This window comes from Pinus tabuliformis, chromosome X (genome assembly GCF_031772625.1).
Source record: "Pinus tabuliformis cultivar Carrire ecotype Pingquan chromosome X, CPIR1, whole genome shotgun sequence".
Classification (NCBI taxonomy): domain Eukaryota; kingdom Viridiplantae; phylum Streptophyta; class Pinopsida; order Pinales; family Pinaceae; genus Pinus; species Pinus tabuliformis.
The window spans coordinates 1,324,794,796-1,324,810,294 of NC_142308.1; the positions used below are offsets into that span (position 1 = coordinate 1,324,794,796).

The 15,499-nt window shown below is 38.2% G+C and overlaps 1 long non-coding RNA gene across 1 annotated transcript; it reads left to right on the plus strand.

The window, feature by feature from the left end:
• The first annotated feature begins 506 nt into the window (after positions 1-506).
• Positions 507-1,486, plus strand: LOC149144966 (uncharacterized). The gene is made up of 2 exons (XR_016265032.1): positions 507-814; positions 965-1,486. It is a non-coding gene; the product is annotated as an uncharacterized LOC149144966 (long non-coding RNA).
• Positions 1,487-15,499: the final 14,013 nt, after the last annotated feature.

The window sequence follows — 15,499 nt, forward strand, 5'->3', positions numbered from 1 at the left end:
CTAAATGCACCAAAACATTTGACAACCCAAAACCCTCACTGAGAATCTGAAACAGAGACAAATGTGAAGAATATACAAGAATCAATTTTGAGTTTATAATATATAGTGTTGTTGGCTGAGTTCACTGCACTGTGGACTCACCAAGTTTGAGGAAACTTGAATCTGGTTATATTTGTCGAGTTTGGTCAAAACTCAACAAAATTTATAGAAATTGTCAACTCAGCTCACCAAAGGGGCAAGTGGAATTGACTCACAGAAGCTCACTGAGGAGATACTTGATTTTCCTAAATAGTCTTTTTTGTATCTAGTAGGATTGTTCACAATCTTGCCTTGTCATTGTTTATCTGCTAACAAATTTTGCACTTAGCTCATCTATATTAAATACAGTGAATTAAGATTCAGATCTACTCTACTTGGTAGTTGGATGTTCTGTTTTCATGGCAGGGCCTTTCTTGGATATATAATATTTTTTCTTGGTTGACTTAATTGTTGATTTAGCACGTCCAATACTAATTTTGCATAATATTTACAAGTACTTAGAGAAGATGGTTCATTAGAATTTAGAAGCAATAATGGGTTATCAAAATCAGTGTAATTTATCTGATTAAAAAGATCTGTGAAAATATTTGTCATCTGTGATTTTGTATGTGGACTATGATTAGATCATATGCAATGTCTTTCCAATCTGAAGCTACATTTTTTGTTTGCAGGTGGAGCATGTCTTCAAGGAGAAGAACATATTGGATGCATATTTTCTCATTGAAGGTTTTTGCTATCTTGTGACTGAAAGAATCATGGCCATTGAAAAGCAAAAGTAATTGATTTGTGATTCCTTGAATGCCTTTTTGAATTTTAACCTATTATCTTCTTTTGTATATCACAAAGACCCAAAAATATTATGGTTATTTATAAAGTGGTTGGACCTTATAACTGAATGTGTTTATTTGGTTTCTGACTATTTTAGGACATGCCCTAATGATTTGAAAGAAGCCATAGCAAGTTTAATTTTTGTTGCACCGAGGTGTGCAGACTTGCTAGAGCTTCAAGAAGTTCGTTCAATTTTTTCTGCAAAGTATGGTCCTGAGTTCACTACAGCTGCAGTTGAGCTACATCCTGACAGCGGGGTTAACAGGCAGGCAAGTAAATATTATCACTTCAATCCTTCTAGAGAAATTAGCTCATTCAGGCTTCACTTTTTTAGTTGAAAATTTGATATTAAATTTGTTGCAGTGTGCTAATTTGTTATCATAGATCATTGAGAAATTATCAACCAGAGCACCGAGCATAGAGATAAAATTATGTCTTTTGAAAGAAATTGCTGTTGAAAATGGAGTTGAATGGAATTTTGAGAAAGCTGAGAGGGAAATGCTCAAACCGGCAGAAGACTTACTGGCAAGCATCCTAACTGCTTTCTGTTTTTGATCATTTTCATTTTAGTTGAATCAATTAATTTATATGTTGCATTCGGGCTAGTGCCACTAGTCTGTTGTTAGGTCTAAACTAGCCAGCGTGGAGGCTTGATAGGGTTGTGTAAGACAATGGATTCCGTTGCAGATAAAGTTGTTGATTCAGAGGTAAGAGTGAGGGTTTTTGTGCTTGTTTTTATGTGCTTTGGTACTCTGTTTAGGGCCACAAAAAGTACTACTACACTAGCTTGTGTAGAGGGTTGGTTGGGGGTTGTGAGGCCTAGAAAATGCCTTCTCTCTAAGTTGTAGATGTACATGATGATGCGTAGTAGAAACAGAGGGTGTAACCCTTGCTAGTGTTGAGAAATCTAGGGCATTATTATTAGATGATTTATCTTCTTTGGTGACTGCTTGTGAATGCTTTTTACATGATTAGGTTAGGATCTCCTTTACATTAGATTCTTAGTGTTCTTCTTCATCAAACAGTAACCAATGCAAGAACATAAATAGACAAGACACAACATGTAGGCTATGAGCTAGGGCAAAAACCTCTCACTCTTTGAGAGGAAAACCCGCACAAATTCTTCTTATAGATATTCCAGTTGACGAATACCAAGACCAAGACCCCTGACCTATTAGCCACTCCATGATCAAGACACGGGTCCTCTTTTGCTTTTGTCTTCTAGATTCCTTATCATTTTCTTTGATAAATGAATTATTAATACTACCCTCTTCTCCACTTGGTACAAGCGGAGGGTAACATTCTATTTTTTATTTTATTACATCTTCCTCAAGATCAGGTTTATTATTTTCCTTATCACCTCCCTTTTGTTTCATGTTTTTTTAATATACATACTACATATAGTACTATATGTATTGTTTATGGGAAAAGCCTTGCTGGGAAACTCTTGTGCAATCCCTCGAATTCATAGATGGTACCCAATGCAAACTTGTTGGCACTAATTTCAATGCCTGACCCTACAGGGACATTGAGTGAGGCAAAAAACATAGACAACCATCTTAGGGTATCAATCTCAAGACCCCTTGCATGAAGCTCAAAGGACTCAACTGCTTGAGTTAGCCTCAAGATATGCCACCAATTTTGGATATGTTCCCATTCAATTGGGGGTACGTACCTCGTGGATTCAGGGACATCCTTGGGGCGATGGGCATCTGCCACCCCAAAATTACTCAAAAGTAAGGTCAAAAAATCCTAAAGGTCTTCTAAAATAACCTATCCCTGAAGCCATATTTTGAAGTTATAAAAATGTGTATGATCTCTGTTTTCCATTTTTTACATTTTCATTGTGTGCAAAAGGTACCAGATGTGAGCACTTGTGTGAAGCAATATTTGGTTGAGAATTGAATTCTCTTGTCTATTTCTGTATGGTATTGAATATGTTTTTCATATTAATATTTTGCATAGGGAAAGCCCATTTTGTGAAGAAAAAATTGGACATGGGATAAAGTTTAAAAACCTGTCATAATTAATAACAAAAACTTCGGACTTAGGAGTCTGCCAAGTGATAGAAAGATTGATAGTTTGTACTAATGAATTAAGTGATTTTGACAGACTTAAAATATTTCCAATTCACCAAAAGCACTGAACAAAAATGGTTGTTTGCTTTATAATTTTATATCAAACTAGTTTCATTTTCTTGGCATGTTGAGGTAAAAGGCCATGAATCCCAAAAGAAGGGGTGTGAGTGTTAAAATCCTACTAGTTCCCCTCGATGTGCCTTGAAGAAACAACAGGCTTTGATCATGCAGGAATTGGCTTACTTGTATGATGAAAAATGATTCATTATGAGAGCTACCCTATTACTCGAGTTCAAAAGAATCTCTCTGTTAAGGCCCCTGATTTTCACACTAGGAACACACTTCTTACCTGCCTGACTTTACATCAAAGGTCACATTTTGTATGATGGAGGTAGTTTTTGACACAAGGCTGTTAATATGTAATCACCCCAACTTCTGTTTTCAGAGTGTCAATTCTTTATAATCTTTTAAAAAAATTCACCAGAGCATGCTATGTGCATAAAAAAGTGACTCGAACTTTGTTCTTTTAGATTATTTTTTGTGCAAATATTGTATTTTGAAATATTTAATGTGAATTGTGAGAAATTATTGGGACTAGTAATGGTGATTGACATTGTTTATTTGAATCATTTTCCAGGAGAAAATTTTGGATCCCTTGTCAAAGCAAGTCATTCCTTCAGTTCAACGAGCAACCATACTTGCATATGCCTTGTCAATGCTTTCAATAGATACTGAAAGCTTGACGTCATTTGAATGTTAGTATTTTCCTCACTCTGACGATATTTGCATTGAATTGATAGGGTGTTTGTTTCCAAGAATTCTATTTTAAAAAAATAACAATTCCTTAAACTGTGGTTTTGGACATATACATTCCAGATATGTGGGTTAAAGCATTCTTTATATCTTTATATTTAGTCAGAACTAACTAGATGACATATTTTACAAGATTTGACCTTGATTTAAACTCATTTTCTTAAAAGGGTTTAAAAAGTATTCAATTAATGCATAATCTATCCCAATTTTTTCTGTCAACTCAACTTATCATCTCTGATTGAACTCGTGATGTTATCAATTGACCTGTACACATTTTTTAAGCCAATACACCCATGTCATGAAAATGAGGTATGCATGATATGGTTAGCTACAGTGGCTGATATCATTTTCTTTTCCAAGAAAGGCGTGACAATATTTCTATAAATTTTAAGTTGAAAGCATTACCTATTTGCAAATGTTACATCTTGATATTTATTTTCCCTTACATGCATTCTTCCATGATTCTAATAAGAAGAAATAGAGCTTTAAACCCATTCGTTATTAAATTCATGAGTTAAAACATGTATGTCAAGATTGTGAACAGTAGAAGAGAGAGAAAAACATGTATATCCATCAACATATAGGGATCCTAAATAATCTGGGGAAGATGCCCCAAATTCTTCTTCATCAATCTCCCATGCACCCTCTGATATCTCTAGTACTTTATTCGATTGAGTGTATGCTCCAAAGTTGAGCTCTTTATAGATGTGTGCTTATAAAATGACCAAGAAGAATATTTCCAGGGCCTTTACTTGTTTGAGTAAAAGCCTCAAGATAGGGTTCTCCATCTCAATAAGGCCACTTACCCAATCAGTGACCAAATTTGGGCCCCCCAACACTTGAAAGTGAGCAATGCCTCTTTTCTTTGATAATCTCAATTGCAAATGCCTTCCATTCAGAAATTTTATTTGCAGTGTTGTGAACATATTAATAACATCTCGATTTTATCTCAAAATCACGATTTCTATCATTTGCTTTTCCAAGAAAGGCGTGACAATATTTCTATAAATTTTGCAGGTTTTCTTAGAGGGAAAAATATCAAAGGATTCAGTGTTAAAAAGTCTGAGTGATGGGTATCAACCTTCTGGAGATCAAATACCATGGAAGGTTTCAGAGCAGTTCCAGGATATGAATTTCCCAAGTCTTTCAAGGGCTCGAATTGTTCGTATAGTTGTTCATCCAAATGTCATTAGGGTATTATTAAAAACTCCCACCCATTTTGAATTTGGTTTCGGTTTTCTTAGTAATGGAATGTACTTCCCATCTTGTAACAAAGATTTTCTATTCTCTAATTGTTATTTTTTTGGTTTTCCTAAAGGCTGGCTATGGATCAATCGCTGTGGATTTGCTCACAAGGTTTATTTCTTTTTTACCTTTCTAATTGCCTATGCTCTTTTAAACTTTTATAGGAGCGTTGTGCTATTATTTCCTATTATCCTATTTTAAGCAAAGAAAACGAAATGTGAGAGAAATAAAATACTCATGGGGTGAACTTTCAATAGAACCAATATATAGTAAGCATAATTCACTTGAGTCTTTTTAGATCAAATAAGTTATTATGAATGAGATAGCTTAAATTCTTTAGTTTTGTAACTTCTAATCCATATTCTTGAATGATCGATTAAGGTATTAATTGGGAATTTGATTTATTGATCATTAGGATTAGCGTTGAAGTTTTTGTCAATAGTTCTGTTGATGACAATGTTTTAATTTATATTTATGTGAGTCATCATTCGACAACCTATTTTGATGACCAAGGGGTTGTATTGTTTATATTTAATTTTTCCTAGGAAACAATTGTAAGCGTTTACATTAGTATGAAAAAATATACATTCATGAAGAGCATACAACTCTATGATATTGAACCTCAACAAAAAATTAAAGTTGGGCCTAAAAAATACACAGCTATTAAACATTCCTAAAATTCCCATGAGCATAATTTTCCCTTTTTATTCCCAAAGATTGCATAAGATTCCCTTACATGCATTCTTCCATGATTCTAATCAAAAGAAACAGAGCTTTAAACCCATTCATTATTAACTTCATGAGTTAAAACCTGTATGTCAATATTGTGAACAACAGAAGAGAGAGAAAAACATGTATATCCATCAACATATAGGGATCCTAAAGAATCTGGGGGAGATGCCCCAGATTCCTATTCATCAATCTCCCATGTACCCTCTGATATCTCTAGTACTTTATTCGATTGAGTGTCTGCTCCCAAGTTGAGCTCTTTATAGATGTGTGCTTATAAAATGACCAAGAAGAAGATTTCCAGGGCCTTTACTTGTTTGAGTAAAAGCCTCAAGATAGGGTTTTGCATCTCAATGAGTCCACTTACCCAATCAGTGACCAGATTTGGGCCCCCCATCACTTGAATGTGAGCAATGCCTCTTTTCTTTGACAATCTCAATTGCCAATGCCTTCCATTCAGAATTGTTATTTGCAGTGTTGTGAACATCTTGATAACATCTCGATTTTATCTCAAAATCACGATTTCTATCATTTGCTTTTCCAAGAAAGGCGTGACAATATTTATATAAATTTTAAGTTGGAAGCATTACCTATTTGGAAATGTTACATCTTGATATTTATTTGCTCAAGGAACTTGCTATGTAGCTTTCCAATTATTATATGAGTTTCAATTCCTAGTTGTTAAATAAATCATAATAGTATTGGAAAGAAGCATTCAAAAATTGCTCTATAATTGTTTTCTTATGGTTAGAGTACTATCAATACTCAAATGAGTGACATTTCCATCAATTAGTTAGTGTTAGTGACTTAATGTTTAGCCAACATGGAATGTTGGTTTAGATGGTCAATTCTGAGTCCATTTAATAACCTCTGGACAAGAGAATCAATACGTGTTTGATATCAATGTACATTACATTAATAAAATTTTACATCACTTGCATTCCTCTCCCTCTTTCTTGTGAATGTTTATGTGTTCATTAACCAACATTGGTATAGAGAAATATTGGTTTGAGCTAGTGATTTCATTGGAGTTTGTGTTGAGCAATAATGATTTGTAGTGGTCCCCACACATGAGAAGTTATAGACATAAAGGTGAGTGTTTCTAACTTTTTAAAGAGACATTTTATTTAAAAGTTTGTAAAGTTCAAGCCAATATTTACCTCGACACAAAGTAGGCATGTAGGTTAGTGAGCATGGGAAAATTTGGTTGCATGACTGACATGATGATGCACCAACATCACTTATAGATGATAAGGCATCTTGTATCCCCTTGGCCATTTATGATGTGGTCAAGCTACCAAAAAAAGAAAATGATGGTTTGGTGTCGTTGGTTGTCAATTAGCCACCTGTGATGGTTGGATAACTCTCTAAGCCCAATGATGATGACATTTCAAATGCTACATCTATGAAAACATCATGTGCTATTTTTTGTTTTGTTTTGTGCATGTTTAGTGCCTCTTAGGGCATACCATAATTTTTATAATATGTATCTTATGTATTGTCTCAGGGCCATTATTAGAATTTTATGGGTTTGAAATGGTTGGAAATTTTGTATTTATTTCATACCTTAGAATTTTAGTTTTTCAAGAGTTCGGTGTTAAATCCCTCTTTAGTACTCTGCTTTAATTTCCGCCCATTGTTTTTTTTTGTTGGTTTATTTAGTATTTTGATGGACATGAGAAAACTACAATTGCCTTATTTTTTATCTTTAATGGACAGAAACATCTTGCCATGCTACATACATCACCATTCGACTACGAGGCTACTAGGGGGGGTTATCTTTCTGCCAAAGTTGCCTAGGACATGCACCTAGACCCAATTGTCTTCTACAAACATAGGGGCACACAAGCATGATCATAGGCTCAAGCATGTCATTGTATAGACATGGACCTGATCCACTAATATGTTGGACAATGAAACAATTGACCTTTCTACCTAACCTTGCAGTGGACACGTTCATCTTGAATGCTATCTAACCCTTCTGAAAGTGATTCATCTAATTTCTTGTGACACGTTGTTTGCTCCCATTTGGAGAGATTGCAAAATGATTCAACCTGTCCCATCTCTTGTGACACATTATTTTCTCTCATTTAGAGGTATTTCAAGATTCAAAGATTTTGTAAGATGCTTGATATTTGATTGTTTAGCATCCACAACCAATCAAAAGGTGGGATTTCATGTTACAATTTAACATGGAAATGAAATCTTACTAAATACAATAATACCACCTCACTTTCATTGACCCCCACCTTGCTTTCAATCGACCTCATTGTGTTGTGGCCACATCCATCCATCTGATTATGCAATATTCAATGCTATTGCCGGCGGTATACAAATTGTTAGGTTAAATGAATGTCATTGTAAATGATATATACACCACCAAATTCAACTATTCAAATCAAACGATCTGTATATCACCTTTCATAGCACTGAATGTTACAAAGATTAGTGGATAGAGGTGGTTGTGAATATGAGGGAAATTCTCCACAAATTATTTAAGATTCTTAACTACTGAATAAAGTTGTTTAAACTGATGAAAGGTAACATGCATCTCCCTGATATGACTACATATACTATCCTTACAAATGGACCATGCAAGGGAAGATACACCCCAAGTGGCCAATAGACTATTGCATGAGATTTTAATAAATGTTTGACATGACACTCTAACATATTCAACAATGAAAAACAACCTTTGTAAATATATTACTACAAGGTTGCAACACTTCGGGAAAGACTCAATTGTGAGTGATTTGTAATTGATGAAGTGTCGGGGTGATTTTTGTAATAATACACTAGCAAGCTATCTGAAATAGGTTTGGCATCATATCTCTTTTTTTTTCACATAATCGGTTGCTATTTGTATTCCAAAAAAAGATTTGGGAGACTGAGCTCCTGTATTACAACGTTTTAAGCCCGAGGGCAAAGCTAGGAGATGATTGGGAAGACAAAATTTCCCTTTGCTTCTATCATTCTTGACTTTTGGAAAACTAGAGTAAGTAAAAATTCTAACAAACTGAGACAGAAGTAAGCAGTATCTGCAACACATCTTTAATCTATGCTAACATGGCTGATCTGGCGGGCTGTTGAATCTTCTGGTTTGCTGTCGACTTCAGCATTCCTGAGACTTGAAGAACTGGTGCTGGGTGCATTCCTTTTCTCCATCATGTACTTTAGGATTTTGATTGATTCCTGGACATGGCTGCATTTGTTGGCCAGATCATTAAACTGTGTCTGGAGCGAGGAGACTCTGTGTAGAAATAGATTGATATCTGCTTCATATTTCTCACTGGTCAATCTGGCATGGGAATCTATTTTGGCATCCAGCAGTTTTTGATGCGCACGGATTTGTTCCAGTTCCGCCTGAAGATCAGCACAATGCAGGCAGTCTTCAGATCTTTCCATATTGTGTATGTTGGGAGCTATCTTAGTGCACTGTTTGGAATGAGAATGATCTGGAACAATTAATGTGTTCTGTCTAGTCAAAGAAGATAAAGAAGAGGATGGGCTAAAAAAGAAATCGATTTGGAGTACAAAAGAACTGAGGGGGAAACCTTTCTGAGACAGAGAAAGGTAGAAAAAGGGAAGCCACTGCGGGGGAGGGATGTGGGCAGAGCGCAGATCAGGGAACATAAGGGAATGTAGGCAAGGGAGAAGCAGAGAGCAGCAACGAGCTGGGGAGGCAGCGGAGACCGAGGTCCCAGTCAAGCCGGGAAACGAGGAGCAGGAGTAGAGGGCCGCGAAAAAACCAAGAGGATAAAACTGAGCACATGAATGGGGGGGGGGAATGCTTAAATTTAAAGGATGAAGACCACGGAGGTGGAGGCACGGGATCACAAGAGAAGGGAGGAGGGAGTCACGAGAGAAAAGGAAACGAGACAATCAGGGCAGAGTGGAGGGGGCGATGGGATAGATGGGAGGAGAGAAGATCTTAATCAGAGATTTCTGCCTTGGTCCACTTGGCTACGTTTGCCTCGGAAAAAACCAATTTATCTATCTACAGTCATTTCTTCCAAGAATAAAAAATGAGCTAATGTTTGTTCTTATGTGGGTCTCGACCAATGTGTATCCTTGCTTTCATCATGTGTTCATGCCTAGCCCTGGTGTAGGCAGTTATGTAAGAGGATCCCATGAAGATGCTACGAGGGACAGGTTCAGATGAATTACCACAAATCATGATGAGGGAGAAGATTACGGGAGATGATGTTGGGATTCTGTATTATTGTAAAGAAGGTTGCCTTTGGGTTTGCCACAAGCTCTGTTGGCACGAAAGCCAGCTTCTTTGTTGAGAGAGCGGAGCGCATGGAAAAATCTAAGTTCCATGTTTTGACGGGTTAGAGCTTGGCACCTGTTAATCGTATGCTGAAGGAAGATATTGGATGCCTTTCAGTTGCAAACCACGAGATTGATGATTGTGGCAGAGTCTCCAAAAATCAGAGCTTTTTTAATTCCAAATTTTTGGAGTTGGTTTAGACCTTGATAGAGGGCAAGAGCTTCTACCCTGTTGTTAGATAAGGAGCCCAGTCCCCATTCATAAGTGGCTATGATGCTACTGCTGGGGTTGTAGATGACTCCGCCTGCACCTGCTGTTCCTGGGTTGGATTTAGAAGCTCCATTGAAGAAGAGATAGTGGAGATTGTTTCCTCGGAGCCAGGTAGAAAATTCTTCTTCTTTGTTTCTTATTTTCCAGCTATGATTGGGGATGCTGGACTAGATGCTTGAATTACTTGCAATCTAATTGCTATTATTTTTATCTAACAAATAGCCAATAAAATCCCTTTCCTCAACACAGAGGCCAGTGACATCAATTTTCTTCAGATTTTTGACAGAAACGGTTTCTAACGTTAAACCTTTTGCCTTACTGCAGAGATTCCTTATGATGGTTTCCTTTTTTTGAAAGATCATACGGTTCCTTGCCAACCATATTTTCCACAGAAGGGCATAGGGGAGGGCATCCCAGACCCGTTTGGCTATATTGTTCTTCTTATGCTGCCAAGGGTAACTCTTCTTCCATAGATTCAAAACCTCGCCAATGGAGTTTTGGGAATTCCATGGAAGATGATCGTTGAGAAATATTCCTTTCCAACAAGAAATTGCAAAAGGGCAGGTGATAAAGAGATGCTAGATGGTTTCTTCTGCTTCTTTACAATTTGGGCATCGCGAAGGTCTTGCTATACCTCTCTTTTGTAGATTATCAGCAGTGAGAATTTTCCCTTTCAAGAGGGTCCAGATGAAGAATTTTATTTTGGGGATGGCCTCGGATTTCCAGACCATTTTCCAATGAGTCTAAGCAGGAGCAGGATATTCTTTGTTACATAAGTATTGGTGGCCAGCTTGAATTGCATAGTTGGAGCCTATAGGATCCCATCGAAAACTGTCGATGTCATTTTTAGTTATGGGGGCGAAGCTGTGGAGATGAGCTTGAAGGATGTCAAAGATCTCCTTAAGATCTGAGGGTATGGGTGGAAAAGTCCATCCCATCCATATTTGAGAGTGGGTGTCCCATTGTGAGATTTGGTCCAGATAATGTATTCCTTTATTGTAAATAAAGAGAAGTATTTTATCCATACCTGGTTGGCTGCTGATAGATTGATTCCCCATAATTTTGTTTGCACCAATTTTTATACTATTGCCTCCCTTGGGGACTTTGGAGGTGTTTTGGGCCAAAAAAGGAATTACTTTTTTGCATAGTTTCCATATTTTTGAACTGTTTCTAGTAGGTATTTCATAGTCCAGAAGCTGCTATCTTGGGAAGCTTAGATATTTGGCTTCCAAGACTCTTTTCCACCATGCCGGTTGCTCGCTGATTAGTCTCCACATGATCTTACCTCTAAAAGCCAAATTCAAGAGTTTGGGAGATCTGATTCCGAGTCCTCCACGATCCTGGCCTTGAATTACTTGATTCCAGTTAACAAGATTGTACTTGGTTTTTTAGATTTTCCCCCCTTTCCAGAGAAAATTATGAAGAATACTATCCATTTTATTGTGGAATATGGCTGGGGCCTACATTAGAGTGAATTGATAGAGTGGAAGAGATGAGAGCCCTGATTTTAGGAGCACAAGGCGACCACCTTCCTCTTCATCTTGTCTATAATTGTGTCCTAGATCTCATCTTTTAAGGGCCCAATGCTCACAGGAATTCGCAGATAGGTGAAACATTCCTAATTCAATTTGCAAGGGACCCCAAAAATGTTGGCGATATTATGAAGCGTTTGGGTTGTTGCATGCCAACCATAGATGCAGCTTTTTAAATGATTGATCATGCCTCCTGAATAGCTCATGTGTTTGTCCAGAAGAGTTTTGAATCGATGGGTTATTGTGACAGATGCCCCTCCTATTAACAGAGTGTCATCCACAAATTGGGAATGGTTTATGTTTTTGACTCCTTTCTCGAATTTTATGCCAGTGATGACACCAGTTCTTCTGTTATAACCTAAATCTTTGATGAAGGATTCTACCATCAAGATAAATAGGTAAGGGGAGAGGAGGCAACCTTGTCTCAGCGCTCTCGAAGATTGAAAGGGTGGTCCAGGTCTACCATTGACAAGGGGGGAGATCCAGGGCCCCATGATACAGGCTTTGATGAGATCAAGGAGGGGCTTAGAAAAACCCATTTTCTTAAGGACAACGATAAGAAAAGAGTGCCTTACCCTATCAAACGCATTGGCCAAATCCAGCTTCAGGATGAACCCTTTTTCTTTTATGGAATGACTGGAATGGATTGCTTCTTGAACAAGGAGGATTGAATCAGAGATTTGCCTGTTGGCCAGAAAACCACCTTGATTTTCAGATATGAGCGAAGGAAGAAGAGGTTTGAGACAAGTGGCTAAGATTTTTGTGAGAATTTTGTAAGATGAGTTGGAAAGAGAAATGGGCCGGAAGTGGGAAAATGTCGTAGGGCGATTCTCTTTGGGGATGAGGGCTAGATAGGTGGAATTGGTATAGCCTCCAATTTTCCCTTTACGTTGAATCCATTTCATCATTTTGATAAGATCCTTTTTAATAATACCCCAGTGAGCTCTATAAAAGCAGATTGGAAAGCCATCCGGTCCAGGAGCTTTATCTGGTTGTAGAGCCCAGATGGCTCCTCTTATTTCTTCTTCTTCTATCTCCTTACTCAAGTTTTCATTGATTTCTTTGTTAATCCCACTTGGAAGGTATTGCAGCAAGTTTGAATAGTCTTCCTCTCCCTTAGTTTCTGTTAGCAGTTCTCTATAGTGTTCTAAAGCTGCCTGCTTGATGGCACCTTGGCTGGTTTGAAGGTTTCCTTCTCTGTCAACAATAGATGTTATGTTGTTCCTAATTTTCCAAGCTGTAGTTTTCTTATGGAAGAAAGCCGAGTTTTTGTTTCCTCCTTTCAGCCATAACTGCCTAGACTTAATTCTCCATTTCTGCTCTTCTTCTCTATTGATAAGATATAGCTGGAAATAGAGTTTATCTTCACGATCTTTATCTTCCTGCTGGAATCCACACCCCTCAATTGTGCTATGGAGATCCTCCAATTTTGCTTTGGTCTCTCTTTTCTCTTTTTCTGTCTCAGTGTAGCAATTTTTTGCCTAGTCTTTAAGAGCAGGTTTGACTTTTTAAATCTTGCTTTCCCAGATATATCCTGGCGATCGTTCTATGTGCTGTTGCCAACTACTTTGAATAATACTTTTGATTGTTGAGTTATCATTCTAGAGAGGACTGTACTTAAATGGAATAGGTCCCAATGAGCAGTGGGTTTCAAGAATCAAAGATGTGGGGTAATGATTAGAAGCCGTGAAGGGATGGATGAAGGCATATGCTGCAGAGAAGGTGAAGAGAAGTGAAACATTCACTAGGATTCTGTCCAACCTTTCTATAATATTGTTTTTCCCTAGCTTGCGATTGTTCCAAGTGAATCTGCGGTTTTTTGGGACTACATCAACAAGGTCTCGGTCCTGCATGATAGTTTCCACTTGGTTTCTGTAGGGATCTGAAGAGAAGCAACCTCCTCTCTTCTTATTGGAGTGCAAAATGAGATTTAGATCTCCCCCCAAAATAATGTTATTATTTTATTCTTCATCGATATTTTCTTTAAGAGTGCCCCAGCATTGCTCCTTGTCTCTATAATGATTTGGAGCGTATACATTATAAATGACTATCCTTTGATTGTTTGAAGTGTTCTCCAGAGCAGTCTTTATCCAGTGTTGATTGATTGTTTTTGCTGTGAGACTCCAAGTGTTTTGGTCCCAAAGCATTGTGATTCCCCCAGAAGCTCCTCTTGATTCACAAACGCTGCCTTTGTACTGTTTATGGTGTGCTATGATTTTTTTCATTTCTTGCTGCCCTTGCTTTGTTTCTTGAACTAATACAACTCCTGGTTTCTCTTGATTTATTAGATCCCTTAAGGCAGATATTTTGGAGGGGTGCCCTAGTCCCCTACTGTTCCAGGAGAGGACTTTCATCATTTCATGTAGGGGTTACAGAGAGTTGCTCGCCCTCCTTGTTCCTTGCTTGTTGTATCTTTGTCGATTTGTCCCAAGATGTAGGACTCTATGGGGTTTTGAGCACCCATGGCTATATCCTTCTGGGTATTTTCGTCTCTCTATTTCTTGGCTGATTTCCTTCTTGGCCCATTTCCCTTTTGAGCGTCTAAGGTTGCACCATGCTCCTTTGAGTTGCTTTTGATAATTTTAGATGAGGGTGGATTAGGTGGAAGGGTGGAGGAGATAATCAGAGGGAGAGGAGATTCAGGGGCATCAATTTGAGCCATGGGTGGAGGATTGTCCTCTGGGGGGGTGAGGATATGGAAAGGATTGGAGGACGAAGGAGGAGGTTGGGCAAGGGGCTGGTCCAACGGTGGAAGGGAGGGATTAGATAGGGACGAGGAGGTTGGAATGGGAGGATTACGAGCAGGGCCAGATTCAGGTTTTAACTTGGGGGTTGGGGAAGCTTTTTTTTTATTAACTGTTTCCCAATGTTCATCTTGTGAAATGTTCTCTACATCAACTAATTTAGAACAGTGGTTAGCAAAATGTCCATATTCATGACATACCTTGCACTTGAAGGGAATATGTTCGCAGTTCAATTGTTGAATGTGGGTCCAATCGTCCACCTTGAGCTTGATGGCCTCTGGAAGTCATTTGTCGAAATCTACTTCAACGCATATGCGGGCACAAGCCTGCATATTTTCTTTTGGTTCATTGCGGTCAATGTATCTGCCCACAACGTTCCCAATAGCTCTGACCGATTCATCTCCCCAGTAGTGAAAAGGGAGATGTGGAAGTCGAACCCACACAGGAACAACACTTGGAATATCCAACTCGGGATCGAAATCCGGAGTCCATTTGTTGAGATATAGCCCTCTGGAATCCATGAAATAGGGTCCATTCCTAAAGATCAAGTCTTTGTCTTCTCTAGTTTCAAAATGAAAGGTGAAATACCCTTTTCCACAAAATTGAATGGAGATTTTCCCTTGAGTTTTTCAGACCAATTCCTTTCGACCCATCTTTGAATTGTTTTTGGCGATGGCCAAAGCCCAGTAAATTGTCCAATGAGTCCTCGTTCTACTAGAGCAAGAGCAGCCATACGAGGCATAGCTAGGGGTAGACTGACTTCCTGCAAAACATCGAGCTTCTTCACGAACTTGGAGATTGCTGGGCGAGACCTCTAGGGAGGTAAGGACTTAACTAGATATGAGAATGTCTGTTGAGCAGCAGCCGCCTCCGGTGAAGCTTCTGGAGGGGCCATGGTGGAGAGCCGAAGGCGAGGTGCGATTAGTCGGCGACAGGCTTGACCTAGCA